Here is a 24,520-nt window from a genome sequence, read left to right on the forward strand (position 1 = left end):
GCTTTATTTTCCTTTACATTAAAGCGTTGAAAGTATCCGAATAATATTCTTATGCGGTATAAGAGAACATACAGTTGTTTCATTTACTCGTGACATTTGATAGATCTCAATTTTCAAGACATGTGCCTAACATGAAGGCTGCTGATTGAACCCCCTTACCGTGACAATGTTCACTATAATGATCGTCTTTATAAAACGTAGCGTATTTTTCGATATGCATTTATTATCAATATTTTTCACATTTTTCACACTGCGTGCCACTTTTTTCACTAAGTTGAATGTCAACAGATCATATATATTTATTCTTGTTTCAATCCATTATTCACGCGCATATACTTCAATTACAAGGCGTAATAACTCTATTTTCGCTCATTTATTCACGTTATTAAAAATAAAATTAGTATAAAGATATGATTAATGTGCTATATGCACTGATACGTCACTAACAAAAACACAAGCTCGGAAAAACCCTGTTTACACAAAAATAAAGTAATAGTAAAATATTATAGAAAATATTGATTACAATTATTTTATCACATAAAATCCCTTTTCATACATAATAAAATCCTCATAAAATTGTGAAAACGGTCGAACGACCTTACCTTTTTAAAAAAAAGCATTTTTAGCAGCATTAATAAGTAAATCAAATTTTAATCAGAAAGGGAAGAATATTTTTATTTCAACAGACAAAATCTTAAATTAACTTCAAATTCGATCTATAATGAGACAATTTTGCCGGCACTGCAGACTTTCAGCTCCGCACTTTACAAATAATACACTCCTATCGCGATTGAAGAAAAAACTTCTATTCCACTTTTTCGTCGTAATATATGTAGCAGTAAACCACAAAATACCGCTCCGATAAAATACCTCAAACTAAATGAAAAAATTGGGTCATCAGAAATAATTTAACCAAGAAATTCAGGAGGAAAATAATCACTAACTAGATATAGATTCATCATCAAATAATGTCAATCAAATATATTATGGCTACGCAACGCCGATTTTACTGGTGGTTAAGATGTTGGTTACTGCACATAAAGCACGTGAAAATCATGCCTCATATTGATAACGCAATCCATATCAACGACAAAGTTTGTCGTTTCCTATCTCTAAAGACCAACAAGTAGGTCGCCCATTATCAGCAGAGATTCCATTTTCCGATTTCACGCTATTATTCCCGTCGACTTCTCACAAAGGTCAGTATTTGTGAAAGGAAGGGGGAGAGAGAGAGAGAGACAGGGAGATTAAAAAAATAAGTTATTCACGAATGAGAGGAGTTGATGCTAGAGATTTGCCGGCCGAGAGCAAATCGAACGCTTTGAGTAGCATCTAGTATGAAGGTTAGAAAGACCGTTTGCCGCATTGCGCCACCCCGATAAGGCGTCTCGCGGACGGCAGGCGTTAGCGCCCCAGCAAACTGCATTCAAGTTCACGGCACCCGGAGCCACGAATGGGACGCGGCGAAGACGCGAATGTGATGTGAGGAAGGTCAAGGTAAAAGGGCCAGTTCTCCACCCCCATTCCAGGCAAAAATGGCCACACAAAACCGACCATAAAGCTCGAATATTCCTCACTCGTTGATATACTCGTAAATTCCTCCATGGGAGACTTACAATTCCTAGGGTTGGAGACGTAAAATACCCTGGTTTATACAAATACCGGAAAGATACCCCGAGTAAATACCCGGATAAATAACAAAAAATTATTTTGATACTTGAATAATCATAATCATGACCCGCATTGGACTAAACCTAAAAATTTTGCGGAAAGAGGTAAATTGACGGAAATTCGGCCACCATTTCAAGAGAGGCGTGCGTCATTCGTGAAAATATATTCTAAAAAGTGAAAAAAATATGTTTTAATAAAATTTTACAGTGTTCAAAAAGCAGTTTCAAGGTCAAAAAGTCATTTAATCTTGTTAAAAAAGGTATCACTAAGTGCTAAATGTTGTAAATCCTTTATACCCTGATTTTGGGTGTTTTTCCATGCAAATCCTATCCAGTTCATTTTAACTGGAACAACATCGCTACCTGGGGTAAAAATAATCGAGAAAATCATCGCTGCCAATTGCTAATTACGAGGAAGAAAATGATAAGGGAGAATAATATGATACCAGGGTGTCCTTCATCTCAAGAATGAGGAAAATTATGATGCCAATGTCATCCAATCCTCCTCTCTATTCACTACTTGAAAAACAATTTACAACAATAGGTACTACTTTTTCAACCATTTTCTGTTGTCAACAATACAAATGAGTTTTATGTGGTAAGTATTTAATAACGCAGCAGTAATTAACATATGGAATAGGAACTTATGCATGCAAATCATCTAATCACCTAGCTCGAGCATTTCGGTATGCAATGAATATGTTAAGACACAAGGACACCCTAATATGAAAAAAGTTACGCGTAAAATAATCGAACAAAAAGGACGAACACACAAAGCACTTTGCTGTAAAATTATTTCAATCGCTCTTAATAATTCGGCTATTTCCTATTTTTTATTTTAAAAATTTCATACGTCCTTTCACACCTCCCACTAAACTTCTTCGAAAAGGAAGTAATATTTCTTGCTCCTTCATCGGTGGCGCAGCGAGAGGGGTTTTGGGAGATAAAATCTCCCCTTAGAAGTCAGATAAATTTTGAAATATAATCCATTTTACTTAATTGGACAACTATTACTTATGAAATAGCATTAGGATTAATAAAATATCACTCAGAAAGCCGTTAAACTCACTATTTTGAACCATTTATCTTAAACATTTGCTGGGGAAAGGGCACCCGCACCTCCAGTATTAGTTGCGCCTAAAACCCCCTAATTCCTAGCCTTAATTCCTAGCTGCGCGACTGTCATTAACAATGTCGGGCCAGAATAAACATTCCCTGAGCACTCTGAATTATGCTCACACGGCCTTCACATACATCACTTTCCATTTCTACACAAATTTTAAGAAATGCACCCACCGTCGCAACGTGTGAAACAGGAAGGAAAAATGCTGCTTCCACACATGGTTCAATGCGAACGAAACATCTTGAATTGGCCGGCAGACCCCATACGAGAAGGGATAAAATTATGAACCGGTATCTTCCACGACCACCGGAATCTTCTCTCTCGGTGGTCGTGTATCTTCACGCTGATGATCAGGGCAGAAGTGCCAACGAAGCTATTGTCAACCAAACAATATCTAACACGGAAATTATAAAATGGAGGAGTTTACTAATTAAAACCATCTTCTTGCGCCGAGTGTGCATCATTTTTCTATACAGAAGAGGCGAGTTTTCAAGGATTAGCTTAAAGCAGATGTCTCATAATAAGAAGACATGAAGTGCATGGCAATAGTAAAAGGAAGGAGAGACTTTAGGCAATATATACTCCCGATAACGTAACGAGTATTGAAGGGAAATTGTGTGCAACTGGAATCGATTCGTAGAAAACATCAGTCTTAATCAAAAATAATTTCATCATTACGTATTATTATTAATTACAATAATATTTTTATCTCATTCATGCGTTAAAAATTAGATCTTTTCAGGTATTTGAAAATAATATAGTTTTTTATGTGTATTGCTCATGGTAAACCCGTTTGAACTCATGAGCTGTTTTGTGGGTACTCCAGGGTGTTCCAATACCATAATGTCTCGCCAATGTGAAAAAAATGAGGGTTTCTTCCACACACATCAATAATCACGGCCATATTTTTTATGAAATTTTGATAATATGTGTCATCTAGAAGATGGCTTAAAGAGTCGAACCGTTGTCGCAATGCATCAAAAATGTGAAAAAAGAAACAAAAATCGTATCTTTCAATATTACCACCTGGTAGAGCCTGGCGGACGCATCACTGCGGCTACACCGGTCTTTTTTCACTAAGTATTATTTGTTTGAAGCCTATGCAAGCATCTACAAGTTTTCAGGGTATATGGAATACACCCATGTCAACATTTGCCCACCTAAAATTTCAATATTTCACCTCAGTAATTTCTCCAACATAATTTTATTTATATTTGAGTATTTGATGTAAAGGCAATTTTTGTAAAGAGTAAAATATATTAACCCTGAAATTTTCAAGATTATTCCCAATACTACACAAGGTTAGCGGCACGACATGGTGGAATTTATAAATATTTATCAAAAAAGGTATTGCAGAAACAAGTAAGACTTTGCATAAATTTAGTGGAAATTTGTGCTATATCTCATATGATTGCGTGAGTTTTAGGGAAATTATGCGTCACAAAAAAGACAAAATTTGAGCAGGATTGGTACGTCCTCTAAAATCCACCCTCACATTGGTCACTGAAAAAATAATTACACCACGATTACGAATTTTCTCTTTCTGAAGGGTCCGGAAAATGTGGAAGTAATTGCCGGTGTTCGATCTAACACGGCGGACGTACGGCCACTTTAACTAACACTCCCGTGGGCGTCCAAATGCCTTGAAGGGAGGGTCGCGCGCGGAAACGCTTTTCCATCGAGCGCGCGGGTTACGCAATGAGCATTCTGGTCACGTCCTCAGACTATCACCGCGGCTCAATTCAGAAGAATAATAGGGCTCTGGACGGCGGACAAAGAGAGCGCCGGATCCCAGTTGAAACGCGCGTGAGGACGATGATGGACCCAAAAAAGGAGAGACATGACAATCATACGAGAAGATTTTTGACAATTTGATTTGGGGCGTGATATCTCGCAGAGTTCCGTCGCAACCGTTTGCAAATTCCGATAACATTATCGCGAGCGACGAAAAATAAATCGATGGAATTCAAAAACCATTCTGGCAAGCTCTAATTCGCTCACAATCGAAACTTTTATTCACCACTCGATCAATCTGAATTAGGCGTAGCGAAAGGAAGATATTATATCTCAGATAGGTCTGAATTTAAAATGGCAGAAATCCTTTCTTAGACCAACTCTCAGTTACTTCATCATTTATTCAGAAATGAGCAATGGTAATCCAGATAACATTATTAACTAATGTGTTAACATAAATTTGATCATGAAAAATCACTGACAAGATTGCTGTTAAAATAATCATGCTCAAGCAACACACTAGAAAATATAACGTGATATGGAATATGACAGACAATAGTAGTGGAAGATTGGGGAACAGTAAATTAGGGGCCACAATGTCTAACTTACCGGTCTCTCGAAAAATGTTTTTTTCTTATAATAAACCACAAAAATCGCACACAGCAGCAATTTTGTTCACACAAAGATATGAAAAAATAAGATAATTAAGGCAGTGACGATTTCATTGGGCATTAGCGAGGGATCCATGCTCGATTTTATCGATAGGTTAAATTGTCTTTCCTGACTCTTTCATGAAGGCCAGGCGAAAGATAAACATGTTATCTGCACTTTTTTCCGAAATTGATTCATACCATAGAGGCTTTTTCTTGAGTATCTGGGAGTTAATTTATTCGTTTACTGAGCAATTTAACGAGATAATTATAACTACCAAATTCTCCTGCATCTTGACCATAATTAGCGAATTGATCAAACTAAATTAGGAAATAAGTAATAAAACAGCTCTGACTACTCAAAGGAGGGGCATTTAACCAATGCGCTAAGGTCAGCGTGCCGGTAGCTCATGAATAATCGATTCCCCATGCCCATTTCTCAGAGGAGAAACCTCCCATATAATTCTCCAAAGAATAATACGTAGCATATATAGTACAACAGAGGTAAAATCATAGTAGTAAAAAAGGTCGGGCGAGGTATAGTATGAGGTGAGGTATTTTATCTTGCAGCTGCTTAAAAGGTCTCGCTATGGGAAGTTGGGATGGACGAATTCCATGATGCATGTGGATAAGGATGTTTTTCAATTTGAGTCTGGTGAACCCGTATACTTAGTCTAATACATCATTATGGGAACAACACTCTTCAAGCACCACCACAAACGCTGCATTTTCCTCATTTCACATTATCTTCTCTACCCCATTTATCCGTGAGTTACGTGCGCATGTTCTACGGTCATTGAGTGCACATAACATTCTAGGAAAGGATTGCAAATAAAATCTCGGCGAACGAGTGAAATCGAAACCGTTTCGAAATGCGATTATAAGGCCGGTCATGGCTGAGCGACGATTTTAACGACAGAGTGGAAGATAGATTGCGCGCGGGTTCAACGGAGGGAGCTGATGGGAGGAATGTCAGAGGATGGAATGATCGTGCGTAATCATCGCTTCACAAAGATGGCCGCAGAAGAGGAAGGGAACAGGTTTGCGAGGGATGATAGCGGGAGGTGTCGTCCATCGTTGGTGGGAAGGTAATACCTTGCGCAGTGAGCACTGCTACGCGGTAGCGCGATCAACCCGTGCAACGACCGCTGCGGTTCTTAAACGCACGCGATAACAAGCATCAAAGAGCTCGTATCTTGCGGCTTTTAATGTAGGAATGAAGCATGAAGGAAGAGAGAACAACGTCCCTCCCATACAGGCTTGAATTATGCTGCCACCTTATACGTTTTAATAGTTTTTCTTCCTATTTTTATTCACAATGGTTTGAACAACGAAATCACTTATCGGTGGACTAACTGACTGATACTATGGGCATTTAGATACTCATTTTAAAACCGTCATTTATGCTACCGCTGTAGAAGCGTCATTTATGCTACTATTGCACGCTTTTCGATCGGTTTTGAAAGATGCCCGCGAGGAGTACGGAGCGATCCAGTTATTTTCAATATTTTGCAATAGAGTGCCAGGAATATTCATATGAAAGCTTCTAATTCGAAAGATTTAATCGTAATAAACATAAATTTCGGTTTACAGCTCTTTTCATTGTAATATCCCCGTGAAATTCAAAGTGCTATACCGTCAGCGACGCAGGTAGTGACTTGAGTGAACCCACTGACATTCGCGAGGGATCAGCACACTGAAAACTCGTCTATTGCAATATCCGAGGTATGAAGGTCCTGATTCACACGATCATTTCTCAATTACAATTTGGATCATAATTAAGGCTTAACTAATCTTTATAGAACTTTAATGAAAGTTATTTCATAGACAACGAGGGAGATACAACCTTACACTTATCTCAGTATACAGTTTATATATACTATCTTATCCGATGCATTCGGGTTGAAAGAGTACGCAGTCTCATATCAAAGATATATCAGCTCTTTGCATTAATTCCCTATTATGAGAAATTGAGGAGGATAAGAACGCTAATTGAAGCCTCTTTGTCGTCTGATCCCAATCTCTTCCCATCAAAGGACGAAAAACGAGAGTATTCGCTCGAGTATGCGAGGCTGCGCTTGAAATGTTGTGAAATACGGGAGGTTATCTCTCCTCTGTAAAAAAATCTCGACATCTGAGATGGCTACCGCAACGAGAGGATTTATTTACGCGGGGAATTAAGCGTGGATATTAGGAATGCCAGATTGTGACCTGGGAAATATTTGCCATTTCTATCTGTGTTGAAATACCTGACTACGATTATCTTCAATTGAATTTAGTGATCTCAAAGTTCTCATCCCTGTAATTTACTTAAATTTTTCGTCTTTCTATTCGTATTTATGCATCGCTATCACCTTATACGCCCATTTTCAGGGGTGGAACCAGATTTTTTCTGGGGCGGCACCAGGGTCTGACAGGCGAACTCTATTCCCATCTTTGGGATTAAAACCTACAAGCAACAATTATCTACTAAATATACTCTTAATTTTAATATAAACGTTACTAAAATGTAAATATTTATATCTTTTATATTAACATATAATTTTTTTAAATTTTTATCAAAAATATTGTCTACTTTTTAAGCTTCTAGGGGGGGGGGGGGGTCACGTGCCCCCGCCCCCCCTCTAAATCCGCCTGTGCCCATAATACAGTTTGATTGGTTGGTGTGGGTAAATTATTGGAAACCTCTGTAGGCCTTACGACCAGTACTATAGGCTTAAGTAAATTGTTGCCCTCGACTATTTGAAGATGATACAAAACTATCTCCTGAGATAATAGTATGGAGTGTTTTTATCGAACCAAGAAGATCTATTCAAAGATAAATAAACTGCACCTTGAAATTAACCACGGAACGATAGCCTATGGGCCAATACTCAGAAATTCTTGCTAATAAGGCTCTCAACTTTGCGAGAGATTTAATGAGTTAGTGTTTGTTGAACAAAATTCACTCGAAAATATCACTTAATTGCGACGCATCAGAAATGAATTTAATACGTATAATTAAGCTTTTTCAGATTCATCGAATATTTCGACAGCAAAGAAAACCGAAGACATTGATTGTGCGGCACATATCATTCAATTTCGTCTCTCGTCGCAGCAAAGATCTTCTCTTTCAATCCTAGAAGAAAAATTTAGACGAGTCTAATAATGACGAGCAAAAAGAATTTCGAACTTCAAAGAATAACAGTTTCTCTGCCAAATAACAATTATTATTCATTACATGTCTGTTTAGTGTAATGAATTTGATTGGAGAGTCAGCAAGGAGCCACGGATGTGGACTCGTGAGAGAAATAATATCAGGGTCCCTTCCATCGATTGACTTGCGTGCGAAGCGGGATTCTTTCAATATGTCCCCCGCAAACAAGCTCTAGATTGGGCTGGATCGTCGTTATAGGAGGGGGGAAAAGCATTTAGGCCTGACAGTTGACCTTATGGCTCATCACGAAGGGACCAGGGCTCACGCAGACAAATATCCTTAATAGGATCCGGCTCAAATCGTTATTAATAGCCACTAAGCAGAAATATAGGTAACAGAACTGTCGCTATCCAGGTAGCTTGTGTGCAATAAATTGGTTGAGATCGGTGAATCGGAAATTTTATTATAAAAAACCGTATTCGTGAATTTTTAATCCATTTATTAACGTACTGAAAGTGTTTATATTTTAATTCATGTCTATATATGCGTGCGCAAGATATATTTATTACATATTATGTCATTAGTGCCTTATTACAATGTTTCTTTTTTCGATACCGATGCACACCCGATAGAATTTATGGTAGCAACGTTCATTTTTCAGTAATTGGGAGTCATTTAACAGTGTAGCGGTAGAGAACATATTTCTATCTGAAGCAATTTATATCTTTGGTGTAAAGAGATAAAAATTTAGTTCTGAAAATAATTTCCATAATTTCTTTGGGTCATTAAAAGTGCTCTTGTGAAGAGGATGCATCACCCCAGCTCGTCCGGTCACGATTACGCCACGAATTCCCCACTAATGGATTGTTCAAAACTTCTATAAAACAATATCATCTGGAAACATTCAGGTTACATATCTTTGCCTCGGAGGAAAAGGACACTACCTGTGCCCGTTTTTCTCATTTTTCGGGAGAGCAGTTTTAAGATTTTTTTAATTTAACCAGTAATTACCAGAAGGTTAGGCTTCTATACCAATAACATTTTCATAAAAAATATTTTAACTTCTTGCCTAATCTTCTAGTAATTACTAGTTAGATATTTAGAAAATCTTAAAACTGCTCTCCTGAAAAATTAGAAAAACGGACATAGGTATAGTGCCCTTTATCTCCGAGGTAGGTACAGATACAGTTGTACACATAGAAGGTCCTTGTCAATATTCATGTGCACCTCATATATTAAAACTTTGTCAACACCCTGAAATTCTCATGATAATGCATTAATTCTTAAACATGCAATAGACAAGGAAACATACTGGTCGAGTGGAATTGATATCCCAGTGCGGCCAAAACTGGGGCACCATGAAAGACAAGATTTCAGTGGAAGCTAATCTAAGTACATCATTGAAGAGTTTTGGCGATAAATCGTGGGCACAAATGGTTTGATTCGAGTGCGTGATATCAGCTATTTCTTACATTTCAACGGAGTCATAATAGATTAGCGATTAACGCAAAAAACAACTGAGAGAAAGAAAGAACGCAAGCACTGAAATAACTTGGATCCCTAATGAATGTTAGGAGGATTCATGCGTAGAAGTTACCCATGTAATGCACTGAAAAAGAATTTCAAAGAGTGTGCAAATAAGTGGCGAAAATACAAAAAGATTTAAGCTTGAAGTGAAAGCGAAATCTACATATTTGAGAATGAAACTAATCATGCCTGAAAAGAGGGGTCAAAAATCGGTTCAAGTCACGAAAAAATATTTTTTCTCATTATGCCAGAAAGAATAAATCAATTAACTATCCACATGAGTGAATCTAAAAATTTTATTTGGCCCATGTTTTCGTTTTATGGTCGCACATACGGGCGCTAAGAATGCATAGCTTTAATTTTAAATTGATTTCTTTACAACCAGATCATCCAAATTCCAACAGTGCAACATGTATTCGAGTCACTGATCCGCTTAATTACCACAAAAGGAATTTTATTATTGTAGAAAATAATCCTACACCAGGGGCGAAGCTAAGAATTAAGGCTAGGGGGGGGAGGGGTTTAGGCGCCAGACCAGGGTAAGCGGGATTTGCGGGGCCCCTCGCCCAGAAAAATTTTAAGTTTAATGGTTCAAAATGGAGAGTTTTACGGATTTCTGAGGGATATTTCATTAATCCTAACTCTATTATATAAGTTATTCTAATCCAATTAAGTAAAATGGATTAAACCTAAATATTTCTCTTATCTCTGGGGGAGAGAGGTTTATCCCCCAAAACCCCCCTTGATGCGCCTCTGTCCTACACCATTGCCTAAAATTTTCCCTGGAAAAGACGCGTTACTGAGAGGTGAATTTTCAGGCTCAAATAATCATGTCATGAAGGCAAGATCGACAGTATTAGGAATTGAGAGTTAGGTTAGCATTTTACCCGAATGACGCGGTTTTAAGTCAGCACATTGACCTTCCATCACCGATACAATACGAAGACGAGCTAAAGCAAATAACTTACTTCTTAAATTCCAATTGACAAAATGTTAATAATTAAAGTATGACCAAATTATATGACCTATATTTATTTATCACAACGGTCATTCCAAAAAATATTTTTCCTCAAGATAGCATTACAGAGTAAATTGTATAAAATTTAGGTGACCCGTTTGTTTAGCCGGAATATACCGCTTTGCAGTTACTTTCAGATGAAAAAACGGCAGTAATCATTGATATGAAATATATAGAGTAGGTCGATAACATAGTGTTAAATTGAATACAACGAAAATGTGCGACACGATGAGAGAGTTAGGCTATCATAAAATAAGGCCCATAATAGAAAAATAAATTTAGAACAGTATAATAGTTATGGGTTAAAATAATAAATAAGGAATCTACTTCGGTAACTTCCTTCCTCTATCTAGCCTCTCCATCGAGATGTTAGATTCCGAGTGGTATGAGCAAATTTATGCTTTACAATTAGATCCACCAGCCTCGGAATGAAATGGTCGCGTAGGAACCATTTCATCCACTGAAAATCATCCATCCTAACTATCTCATGTTTTTTTTTTTTGATCGGGAATAACCAATATCCAATATTAACATAGTAGTTATACTTTATGTATGATCAAATTATTTAACCTATATTTTTTTAATCGTTGACCCCAAAAATATTTTTAAAGCCTCTGAATAAAAATACAAATCTATTACCGGGCAATTTTCCTTAAACACGTGAGAAGAAGAGAAATAATTATGTTTAGATAAGTCTCAGAAATAAAAATACTACAATCAGATTTAAATCAGCCCAATAACGAAATCAATTTTAATGCAAAAATATTTGGGCAGGAAAATACAAAAAACATGCCCTCGGGAAAAAGCGAGGATTCCCTACGATCTTCTACCCCAGTTTCAGACCTTAAACTAGCACCTTATAGAGTTTACGACGCACACTCACCCTCACTATTTCCGGCTTTTTGTGCCTCGTCAAAGTTTTAGCGTCTCTATTCTCAGTCCTATCTCTCAAATGAGACCGATTGTGCTTGCTCCGAAACCGACTTCCATGCTTTTCTACGGGAAAGGCGGCCACATACAAGCCTCTTTTATTTCTCAGCAAAAAGCAGCGAATAACTGAGGAGTTAATGCCATCTTTATTATAGAGTGAATCATATCGGACTCAGATCAAAATTTATGGATGCGATCGGTACGCCAATCGACGAGATCATATTTTTCAGCGTCTCAATAAAAATATAAATTCTTAAAATGATGCAATGCTCCACAACGAGGGTCTTTAGAAAAAGATTAAAAAAATATTATATTGGGTCAACTATTTTATAGTTTTCATTATAGCCTCCTTTCAGCTCTATGAATTTTTGTAAGTATTTTCCAAGCATTTTAAGCCATCCTAAACGTATAAATTCGGGATTTCCTCAAAATATGCATTAGTTTGGGTGATGATCTCATTAGAGGTAAACCGTTGTCCCTGAAGTCATTTCTTCAAGTTTTGAAACAAGAAAACGTCACTGGAGGCCTCATCTGTTGGATATGGTTAATTTTTTTTATAATTGAAACTTTAATTCCGTAATTTTAGCTATTGCAACTGAACAGTTGTGCAAACGTGCATTGTCTTGTTGATGGAATAACATTTTCTGTTTCAAATAACGACGCTTTTCTCGATTTCTACCATCAATCGATCCGATAACGGTGCAGTGTACTCTCCTGTTATCGTTTTTCCCTCTTACAAGTAATCGATGTAGATTCTTCTGCATACATCCCGAAATATCGTTACCATGATCTGACCGATCCATTTCACCTTCTTCACCTGCTTTGGAGTCCGTTCATCTTCAAAATTCAATTTTGCCTGTTCTTTGTTTCTGTAGTAAAGTGATGAATCCATATTTCATTAAAAAATGTATCGAGGCGGAAAATCTTCAGTATTGCGAAGGAAAAGCGCCAAAACAGTCTCTTAGTTGACCTTACGATTACATTTATTCTCCGTTGTGAGCAAACGCGGCAGCAATCTTGCCGAGATTTTTTTCACACCCAAATTTTCGCGCAAAATTAAACCAATTGCACACTGCTATACCCTGTGGCCTTACTTATATCTCGCACTTTGATTCGTCTATCACATAAAACTATATCTTGGAATACGTCAATCATTTCATGGGTGAACACTTTCACAGGGTATCTGGAACGACGTTAGTTTATTTGTATGTACTGCCTAGTTCAAACTCATTAACCCAATTTTAAATAGTTGCAAACACAAAAGCAGATGTGTCGTGAACGTTATGCATCTCAGCATTGATTTACTTCGGTGTTAACCCTTTCAAAACAAGTACTTGATCACCGGACAGAACTCCCTTTTATCCATTATTAAAAACAAATTAAAATTGTTCACTACAATCGGTAACAACAATGAAACTATGAGATGGATACCGTTTAAATTTTAACAACTGACTAGTCACGAGTGCTGCTTTCTGGTGAACACTAATTTTTGATACTAAGAGAGCAAATTCTTGGAGATTCTTAGGACTTATTGAACGACCCTCGTAACAATGAATTTACTGCTTTCAATGATTAATATGCAAAAGACAGGGCTCATGAAAAATTCCTTAGGTTTAGCTAAATAAAATATCTTTCTCGCTTTTATGTCCCCGCGAAGGCAAATCTATTCCAAACACTAAATGAAAAAAAAATTCCTACACTGAGCGTTCAAACAGCCTTTCGTATTCATACAGCTATTGGTTGCTATCAGCATGCCATCGAAGCAAACAAGGTTCAGAACACGAAGATATGTTTATTTAAGGCTCAAAATTTTCCGGTATCCTTCCCAGTATCAATCCCATAACAGACTAAGTAAACATATTCGCATAATTAGTACTTATACTACATTTTATTATTGCGATGGTATAGTTTTCCTATTATCCTCTGAAAATTAATAAATATAACAATGTAGTTTAGAGATATATAAAACCTATGGTCTCTAAATACACCATGAAAGCAGAACCAGCATACTATGGGAGAAAATATATTATTGGTAAGTTAGAGATTTAAAAGCGATATATCTCCATATAAAAACATCTGTTTCTGCTTGGCCGCAATCGCTAAAACAAACTACAGCATGTAAATCCACCTGAATTGGACACAGTCAGAACTCAGACCAATTTACTCAAAAGATTTTCACGTGAATTTTATTTGAATGATTAAAGTATAGCCGCTTAAGTCTCAACATGACGATAAGAATGATGTTGCAAAAAATACATGTCCCTTACCAGCGTCAAAAATGTTTCCTGTTAGGCCTTAGGCGTGAGATATCTGGTATAACAGCAGTTTCAAGCGCCGAGATGGGAATTCCGATAAGAAACAAAAAGAGGGAATCTCGATGGCGGTCTATAAGCTGCTTATTTCGTGGTACACATTGCCCGTAAGGAAAGCGTATTTTTAGGGAGTGCCTATCTTGCGTTATATCGAATCCTTTGTGCAAGCTCTTATGACGCGATTAGAACAAGAAAAAAATAATATTTGCCGCAATGTGGCAATCTATATTCATACAATGCGGTTTTAGCGAATAACTTCACACCATGTGGCATATGATACGATATAAAAAATAAAATAGTTAAATAGCGTTAAATATAGTGCTCGTATCATAGCGCCACTGAAATTGAGCTCAAAATGAAATGATGCGTTGCCAACATCCACTGAAAATCACAGAACTGATGGATATGGTCACATAAAAAATGAGAAGTTATTAATTGAGTTCTTATTTATATGGTGTTCCATTAAGTGTAAAAGATACACACATCTACAATCTACATATATACATACATTATCTATACAAGCAATTATACCGTACACACATGCTGTTTTACATTATCGTTATTAATTAATCCTGGCAACTTCTATTGGCGATTAAATTAAAGGCAAAACTTAAAAATATAACGTCCTTTACTGATACGAGCTTTAAAAAAGACTGAAAGCTAAGAGGAGGACAATTCCAGTTTTAATAACACATTAGAGACAAGAAAACCAGGGTTTGATCTGAAGGACTGCCACTATAGTGAACAAACCTATTTCAGCAAGTCCACTTAGAAAGAATAATGAAGAGGGACTTTATTAGAATCACTGAGAGAAGAGGATAAGAAGTAAATATCACCCTTCAAATCATATTCTTAGCTGATAAAAATACTGACAGAAGATAACGAAAACATTCAATTAAAGAAACCGGAAAAATTGGTATTGGAAAAGACATTCAACCCGTGGAATGCATTACTGAGGGTGAGCATATCAGAAAAATAAGCCGAAACCTGCAGAGAGGAGCATCGATTCAAAATGTTCACGTCGCTCTTCATTCCACTTTTTTACGTGGACGGGCGTCATCGTTTTGATTCCGAGGGTATTCCTTCACCCGCTACGTTTCACGGCGCCCGTCCCCGAGAATTTCCTGTCTTCCGCGCAACTGCAAAATCGCCGGAAAAGAAAAACACCACCATTCCACTCTAGCTGAAACTTGCCAATCAACGCCTTTCCTCGCGGGGCGAATGAAGGGCACGAAATAAAAGCGATTCGGAAAAAATGTCCCTTCTCGGAAGAGCTAATTTCCTCCTCTTCGCAGAAGCTGGCTCAAAATTTTGATTCGGTAAAGAGGTTACAACCTTAATGAAAGTGATAACAGCGAAAGAAGTGATGAAGCTTTGAAGGAGACGTTATGGGAGGATTAATTTATTGTTAAGGCCGTTTAACACGGAGCACGGAATTGCGCAGGTTAGAACAGCGTTAATTCTAAAACGGCGTGGAATTGCGCTAATGCATGAATGAAATTAGAACAGGGGCTATTTTGTCATCTCACGTCCGAACATTCTCGCATGTGTTCTAGCAACTCATCGCTTTACACGACGCAATTTTGACTGCGCCTTCGTACACACGACAGATTGTGCAAGTACGTGCCCCGTGTAAAACGGCCTTTACAACTACCCATCACCCAGGCCACCTGGTGTTGCTCGGGAAGGATAGTACCCAGAGAAGAGGGAAACTTGGAACTTGAATTTCATGATCATGTAGGATTTTTACATTTTCCCTTCGAGCGTGACAAGAGGTGTGCCTATTTTTATGGATGTCCAACAGCAGAGATTGCATGGCGTAACACACGCTAATGAGAAAACGACGCAAAGGATGCGTCAGAAGCAATTGAAAGTAGGTAATACTGCAGAGTTTGGAAGCATAAGATGTACCTACGAACTAACTTTGGTCGCAGTCCGTAACGCCGTACGGAAATGCATAGCGGACAGACAAGCAGACATCTCTTTTATATACATAGATATTTTGGTTAAAGCAAGATACTTAATGCCTCGTCATCATAAGTCAGCAATACATAGATTGTTATGACGTAGCCCTGCACACAATTTCTTTCATCTGTTTGCCTTTTAACACTCATGTAATTCTCCTATTTAACACCCTTCATCACCTGCTGCATATACATTTATCTCATCCAAGGATTCTATCGATTTAAAGTTGCTTAGAATCAAAAAGGATGAATTCGATTCTCTTCCTTTCGTTTTATGTAGACCTGAACACAGAAACATCTTTAATGTCTCCTCGTTCTTTTCAACGGCGTTGCAAGAACTAATATTTTTATCTTATAAGTTAGGCAATTTCCCTAGCAAATTTTATATTTTAAGTTCATCTCATGTCATACTATAAAACATGTTATCAGCCGATTCTACTCAGAGACTCCTCCAGCCTCAATCGTGTTTTTGAAACTATCGCTGTCATACCTCCAATTACAATAGCTAAGTCGATAACTCCAATGGTCAAAGGTAACTTTTCTGGAATTAACACGACAGCTTCCAGAGGTATAATGTCACGAATTTATTATAATTTGTACAACATGATCTTCACGTGAAATTACATCCCACATTTTGTTATTTTTTATGCTTGGCATTTCTATTATTCTAATTCATTAGCTTCCTCCATACAATCATTTATGATTAGTGTGACACTTGCGATATACATTCAGACCCCTATCTTCTCTCATAAGAAATACTGAATAGATAAGAGATCCATGATGAATTCGAACCACAGTACTATCATTTAGGGAGTGGGTCATTATGCTGCAAAAGGACGAAAATATGTAGAATATCAAGGTTGACAAAAGATGAATCTAAAAGAAATAGGGGCAAGATTGAAATTGATTAACAAGACTACAGAGGTCTTTGCAGTGCATTTATGATAGTTTTAACGTAACAATTTAAAAGATAGCGGTTGAACCATTACCCAAGTGACCTATCTAAGGTGCTCGATGACGATTTCCATAAAATGAATAATTACTATCCACTCACGGTAAAAAGAACAAGCGCGCTTACATTCCGAATCAGGTGAATTACCATAAATAAATAAAGTCCTCGATTAAGGGCATTATGGCACCATTGATTTTGATTTTTAATGATAAAGAGGGAAAAGCGGTCTTGAATGAAAAATGATCAAATCATTTTGGATTGATGTAAAAAGGTACAGAAGGTCACCTATAGCAAATATCATCTATTTCACACCCACACAAGACTGGATAAAATACAACGCATAAAATGAGACAAACATAAGAAAATAAAGTTTAAAAAAGTGGCACAAGGTAATACATACAATTAGTGGTAGTAAAGGTACCTAAATGAAATATTAGGAACTACACGTCACCGCCATTTTTAAAGCCCTCAACCTATCTGAGAATGCGACCTACCCTCCTCTTTGGCAACTGGATATGCGCGGATACTATTACTTATATGAATATCCTGTAAACCTTACTAACATTAAATAGAAGACGCTAACTGAGAGTAAAAGAAACAGCATGACAGTCGATCATACATGCGATAATAATGATGAGACTTTATTTGATTTGTGATCTGTATGAATCAGCGTTTCATTATTATTTCGCCGACTCCTTACGATAGTTTCATGTAATAATATTCGGTATTAAATGAACCCAGTTTATGTATTTCATGGGTATATATGAACACACGAGACATAATACTGTTTTCCTAGAGTAAGATTGTAGTACACAGGTCACGCAACCATTAGATCACCTCCAGCTTACTCGAGGATCACATTATACGAGTAATGACCATTCTTTACCAATCTGCGATGCTTTTACCATCCTTGAGGGCTGTTCTGCTTACTAAAAATGTCACAGGCTTCTCAACCCCTATCTTATCAAAACGACCATCGAGTGTTGCACAGTAGTTACGCAAATCTCTTATATCTAAGCAGGGATATCTTCATATCAAGTTGTTTACTCTCGTGGACTGAGTTCACTCTATAAACAAGGTCGCCCACAGAGAAATCATCATACTCCGAGAAGTCATTTAATTCGCTCGGAGAGATATATTATAAAACGGAAACTTTTAGCTACATCATTTAGATCCTGTGGGCACACACACAATCAAATTTCAAGCATTTAAAATTTTATTTGTTCATTACAGACAGCCAATGCAAATCTAATAAACGAAATTTTTACAACAATTCAAATATAAAAATATCAAAATAATGTGCTATAATTAAAGTACCTCATACACAACTTATTCACCAAAGACACTCACTTTGGCCTGGAATTTAAATACGTGGAGAGGGAATAAGTCAGATTTCAGCTTACAGAATGGAAAATTACGAGCCTCCTGCGAAATGATTCAATTACTGCTTTCCAAACAACAGAACGAGAGCATTGAGCCTGAATTACACGGTCCTTATTTCCGTCCTCACAGGAATATAGCCCTAGCGATCGCAGCAATGATGGCAGAAAAATGTTCGTTTCACCCACGCAATCATCTTCCGTGGATGGGGAGGACCATACCTTTTTCCATCATTCAGCACGTCCATTTTTCCGCTGCTACAGCCATCGCACTATCTGGGGCACCCCCTTTCTAACAGTCACAATCAAGGAGGTTGTCAATATCTGGAGGCGCTGTATTCGAGTTTTAAGCGTAGTCATGATTCCGCCATCTTGGTTTGACTATTTTCGGACTTCAAACAGTGTACGTACGACATATAATCCTCAGAGTAAGAATGGTATAATCAAGAATTCTTTTCCTTATATTGCCTCAGATTTATAAAATGAAAATGCAACAATTACTTCTTGATTGTCGTCGGAGTTTTCCGATTGTACGTCATACTACTGTGTATATTATATTGTCCATAAAGTCGTATCGTGGTGATAATATATCGTCGTGAACAACTTTCGTACTATTATTGCGACCGGTCCGCAATCGTAACATTTCCATTGGCTGTAATCTTTTTAATTACCAGTAGAAGTGCAGAGTAATGGATACTTTACACTTGTAAATTGTTATTTTCGGCTAAGCTAGTTGCACAGCGGAACCGTGGTGATTGACAATGATTTTTCCTTGGGAAAAGATATTCGAGGCATATTCTCACGAAGCCTTCCCATAATGATAGAAAAAAGGTTTACTGTGTTCGTTTGCGACAGTTATTTTAACGTAACAACGATCATGACCGAATATTTCACCAAATAGTTAGCATTGACTCATATGGGATTTTAAATGTTTTGGTCGAAGTAGGCGTGGCTTTCCTACCCAAGCACCCCCATTCCTGCCACACTGCGCTCAACGCTCGAAACCAGTGGTGCCCCCTCCAGTACATTTACAACCTCCTTGGTCAGAACACGGCCGCTAGCAGGGATTGTAATGCTACGTTTGGCTTTTAATGGTTAGACATTCGTTAACACGGTAAGCTACGGAAAAAGGGACGGTGGCGGAATGACCGTGTGATTCAGAAAATGATGGATCCAGCGATCATTTGCTCGATCCCTGAAAAGTGATCACTCTGAGGGATGGAATGTGTGTTATTAAGGCTCAGCCAATCTCTACTCATTTTAATGATCCAGTTCAAAACCATGCCCCGGAAAGAGAATGAAAAAGTATTTGATTCGGGTGTCTTGATGTTTTCCGGCGACAAATAAGAGAAAGTGACAAGAACTCGAGAGGGAATTTCCGTTGCCGACGAATAAAATGAAAAACGAATGGATTGGTTGCAGACGACATAATAGGAGGGCCTGAGACGGAACAAAAGAGAAATCTCTGTTGGAGCGAAGAGGAAAGGGAAGTGAGAGGGCCGATGGAGAAAGGAATCCAGAGGAAGACACCGACTTGTGAGGGAAGGGGAGCGGGATTGATTTCTGCCGCGGCGGCGCGGCGTGCTCTTGACCTTGGCGGCTGTGGGAGGGATTTGTCACCGCAGTCGACGAGCAAGGGGCGACAGGATGGCTCCGAGCACCCACGCGTAACTGTGAACTTACACAGCACAGAAGATCTATAGTATCTAAGATATTTGCTATGCTTTACGATGGAATCAGCCTAGGATCTTTGTTGATTCTGTAGGTACTCGATTTCATAAATTTCAAATTTTGCCGATTTTGATCCTACTCTCACAGTACCAGTGGCGCAGCGAAGGGGGGTGGGTTTGGGGGATAAACCCCCCCTCCAGAGCTCAGAGAAGCTTTTAAGTTTAATCCATTTTACTTCATTTGATTAATATAATAATAGAAGAGTGTTAGGATTAATAAAATACCCCTCAGAAAGCCATAAAACTCACCATTTTGAAACATTTACCTTAAAAAATTTCTGGGGGAGGGCCCCCGCACCTCTAGCTTATCCTGGCAGGTATTCCACACACCCCAGGTCTAGTTGCGCCTAAACCCCCCCCTAGCCTTAATTTCTAGCTGCGCCCCCGCACAGTACGTCATAGATTATGTAATTCTACGTTTATTTAATAAGGACAAACATTTGGAAACATGACATTTACATACACTTTAAACTGATTCCTAATCTGGAGAGAGTCCCGATTCCACATATGATAGAATTCCCTTTACCATCGCTCCTCTGTGACGAATTAACATCATAAAGCGAGGGCCAGCTGTAATGGTACACGACCAGTTATGTAATCTGGATATACATCGATTGAACAGGGTATTTCTAACATTAGGTTACTCAGTATAGGTGAGCGTTGAGCTCGCCTCAAACAATCCCCCAAGAGAGTGAAAAATATTTACAGTCATCAATTCTTTAATGTCAAAAATTTTTCGGTGTTACACCTTTTATGAATAAGGTCAAATTCAAAGCAATGATAAAAACAGAAAAAATTATACGTGAGGACATTATATTATATATAAAATCCATCAATAGTTATTCTGGCTACATGCCTCTGACCTAACGCAATTCCCACGGCTATAGTACACGGATTTTGTTTATCTTGAAAATGACGCAATAGTCGTCGAAACTAGTAAGCAGCAATAAAAGCTTGAGGGAGCGTATTTCGTTCTTTGATCTACGAGTATTACCTCGTTCCACCATGAAACACAGTTGTTTTGAGTCAGTTGATTTTATTCCCTAAAACATTGATTTACATTTCTCCGTGGCTATATTTAAGGGTTCATTCCTCTGCGGACCATTGACTTTATGAGAACAACGAATACTTACTTATCAACGTTCACACGTAATCGTAGAATAAATTCAATCGAATAGATATGATAAAATCGGTTGAAGGTGACCCCAAGGGTCAACGGCCAGCAGTCTCCCTAATGGTTTGTCCCCAACTGTTTCATATACCCTTCAACACTACGCCATACAGTTCTCATTCCTTCGCATCTTCTCCATTAAACTCACCTCCGAGATAGAGACCACCACGAAATATGAGCTTGCACCCGTGAATTTTTCCAAAAGGCTGACCCTCTACCCGAGGGGAGTTTATTCAGGAAGCATTCAAAGCGCGCGAATCCCGACAATACCCGCGCTGAGACGTCACACGCGCCATTGTTGCTGGGAATTTTTCTGGAATACGACGCCAAGATTTCTTCGATAAAGAAACAAAAAATTTTCGAGTCCTCTCTCCAAGAGGGGTCCACGAATAAAACAGGAGCATCCTCAAAAACAAAAAAAAAGTCCTCGTACAGAAAGGAACACTTCTTGAAGCATTCGTGAAAAAGAGGAGATATGGCTTCTCCTTTCGAGAAAATTTCTTTCGCCAGAAAAAGAAATAACCTGCCTAAAATTATTCAAGCGCCTGCATTGGGTGAATAGATAGAAACATAGATCCTGGAAATATGGCTTCCCTCTTCTGTTGAATATTGCAAATAAATTTTCACAAGTTTCTCATTCATTAGATTTCTAAGCGTTTGCAAAGATTAAATTTATTAACAAATTTCCTTCACATCTTAGTTGAAAGAGTAATTTCTATATTTATTATAAACATTAATCATTTTTCATAAAGCAAATTTTGTATCATTACATGCTGATGCAGTTATGGTCGGCTTAATAAAATCTAGTTAGCGTTAACCGCAGCATGATATGATGACAACACGAAAGGGATCACTATACTTAAAGGAAATTATATTGTATTTGTTGTACTTGCAGCACAATAATTGTCATAACAAAAAATTCCTATCGGGATTCCAACGACTCAAAGGCGATGATTTTGCCGGGAGTCGAACCAATAGTCGACTCGGACACCGGCTCATTGGCGAATTCAGCAACTTAGCTTGGTTCGGTAAAAATCTTAAACGAATTCCTTCATAAATTACGCCACGAAAATTGCAGCTTTCATCTTTTGGTCCAGAAGATATTCCGACAGTGTTTCATTTGATATTAATTTTTCAAAGTGAGAGCTGTGAAAGCGCTCACCCAACGCAAAATATCACGCATGAAATAATTTCTCTTTTTCATACCAACGTGAAGCATTTTCAAATTGACATGGACAGTTGTTGCGTAATGTTTTCGACGCATATTGCAATTATTTTAAAGGAAAGTTCCCTCGAAATGCACGGCGTTTTCTAAATTAAAAAAATACTAATAGGCATTAGTATCTCTAGCCATATGATATATCTTTTCTGAGACTGAAGTTGTCTATTTCAAATTTTCACCTCTTATGTACTAAAAACAAGAAAATTAAATTCGATATCCTATTTTGAAAAGGGGTCTTCGGCTCTTCTACCTCATTTTGGCACTGGAAGGGCAATACCAAAATATTTTATGAAACGTTGACAAAAACGCAAATGGAACTCCAATTCAATAACGTAATTTTTTGGAATTACTTTGCGAAATTAAAGCGACCTATGTGTTGTAAAGTTCAGGAAAAAACAGAGAATAACTCTACCAAACAAAGCATGATATTCACAAATCAAACGGCAAACCACTAATGGCTAAAGCAACACCAAAATTCAACTACGCTTCCTTCATACGATATGGAGGAGAGATCTTACCTGAAAATAAGATCTTTCCATTTTGGAAAATATTAAAGATAAAACATCTCACCTACGACCGCCTAAAGCCTACCGATGAAATGAGGCAATAAACTAACTGGTTTCAATGACCTCCTTGCCGAAACAAAATACTGACTTTCACATGCGTCGAACGTTCGATATGATTTATATCTCGTCCAATCTTTTTTCTCGGCTGCAGGAATTAATTTTTTTACACCTCTTTCTCGGTGGGGATCTTAATATGCGCTGACAAACCCATGACATCTATGGATGAGAGAGTATCAACGGAAACTCAGGCTGGCACGTCTTGAGAAGTCGGCGGTCAACAATAAGCATGCCATCGAATGGGAAGATACGAAATTGCTCTGCCACGCCCGAGGCTTCTGGAATAGGGTGGTGAAAGAAGCTATCGAGATCGCGCTGACAGGAAAAGAAAAAGTTTCAACCCAGATCAATGGTACCACGTAAGCCACTCATGGCACCCAATGATTAGGCACATCCACATGCGGCTTGACCCCTGGACAATCGTATATTAGCCCTGTTGTTCGACCCCTGTATCAGTCTGCCCTGAAGACGACGAGCAACGTGTTCTTCGAAACTTTAGCGATGATGTAGTTTTTAACCCCACCGGAAGCCCGAGAAAGATTTATCGTTCACATAAGCCGGGAGAGAATCCCTTCATTTATTCAGAGATCTTTTTCAGTATTGAATGCGTTCTAAGAATTTATCTCAAAATTATCTGGGTATTAACTCAGAGTTCGCTCAAAGATTGCGCTTTTAATCCATAATAAATTCTTTGCACGTTTTTAGCACGAATAGGTCATTTATATAATCAATTACTTTTGATAGTTTCGCTAAACATAACAAAGATGTAACATTTTTTGTATTAATGACACGTCAAAAGTTAATAACTGACGAAGTATAAAGACGCTCATTAGTGATTTAAGGGTCTCGGATATTAATGACACTGACCTCGCCGTTATTACGGCTCACCGTTTTACAGTAATAAAATAGCCAAACTTTCTGATATTCAAAAAAATATTCCATAAATAAGTCTGTTGGCATTAACTATCGCTTCATACGGAATCATTATTGGCTAAGTTTTAGTATATAAATCTTAACGTAATGATTAATCAATATTTTCCCTTTTCCAATACGTCCTTTATTCAAGTGGTGGGAATAATTTCGTCTCCGAAATAAAATGATGCAAAATACTGCCTAACGGACGTAGACGTTCTTTTGCATCATCCGCAGTATTCCAGCCTTTTTTATGTTCAACCCCTCGAGTTCCCTAATGGGATAGAATTGACACTGGCTCTCCATGGCGACGAGGAAATATTCTCTCCTCTTTGAAGCCGTGCGCTCGCGGAACATTAGGAGGGCATTAAAAAATAAAGCTCCATATCGTCTCGAGGAGAGCCTTAAAAAACTTTGATGAATTTTCGCGCGGCTAACCAGAGAGAGGACTATGGGGGAAGTGCGTA

The 24,520-nt window shown here is 37.9% G+C and overlaps 1 protein-coding gene across 1 annotated transcript in view; it reads right to left on the reverse strand.

The window, feature by feature from the left end:
* The window catches only part of LOC124157184, a 277,302-nt gene that overhangs the window by 195,630 nt on the left and 57,152 nt on the right, over positions 1 to 24,520 (reverse strand). The gene's annotated exons all lie outside the window — the stretch shown is intronic.

The sequence above is a fragment of the Ischnura elegans genome, chromosome 4 (assembly GCF_921293095.1).
Source record: "Ischnura elegans chromosome 4, ioIscEleg1.1, whole genome shotgun sequence".
Lineage (NCBI taxonomy): Eukaryota > Metazoa > Arthropoda > Insecta > Odonata > Coenagrionidae > Ischnura > Ischnura elegans.